The sequence below is a fragment of the Echinops telfairi genome, unplaced genomic scaffold (assembly GCF_000313985.2).
Source record: "Echinops telfairi isolate 266 unplaced genomic scaffold, ASM31398v2 ScPeMD7_7409;HRSCAF=8447, whole genome shotgun sequence".
Lineage (NCBI taxonomy): Eukaryota > Metazoa > Chordata > Mammalia > Afrosoricida > Tenrecidae > Echinops > Echinops telfairi.
In genome coordinates, this window is record NW_022111309.1 from 7989892 (window position 1) to 7990215 (window position 324).

Consider the following 324-nt stretch of genomic DNA (forward strand, 5'->3'; position numbering starts at 1 on the left):
GGCTGCCACCAGCCAGCCCCGCCTTAAAGGGGTGGAGGCGGCCGCGCGTCACCTTCCAAGAGGCGGGACCAGGGCGCGGCACGCCCACCGTTTCTGTGCATGTCAGAACACGTGGTACTATTTAATTTTCACAGACCTGTGAGGTAGTTGATAAAGTCCCTAGTTTAAGATGAGGAAGGGAAGGCTGTCAGCCATGACATAATATGCCATAGGGCACCAAACATGTTGGGACAGAGCAACCTGGGGCCTAACAGCAAATGTGTGTTTTGTCATTAGGTTTCTGAGAAAAATTACTTCCCCTTCCAGAGAGGGCAGGGGTAACTC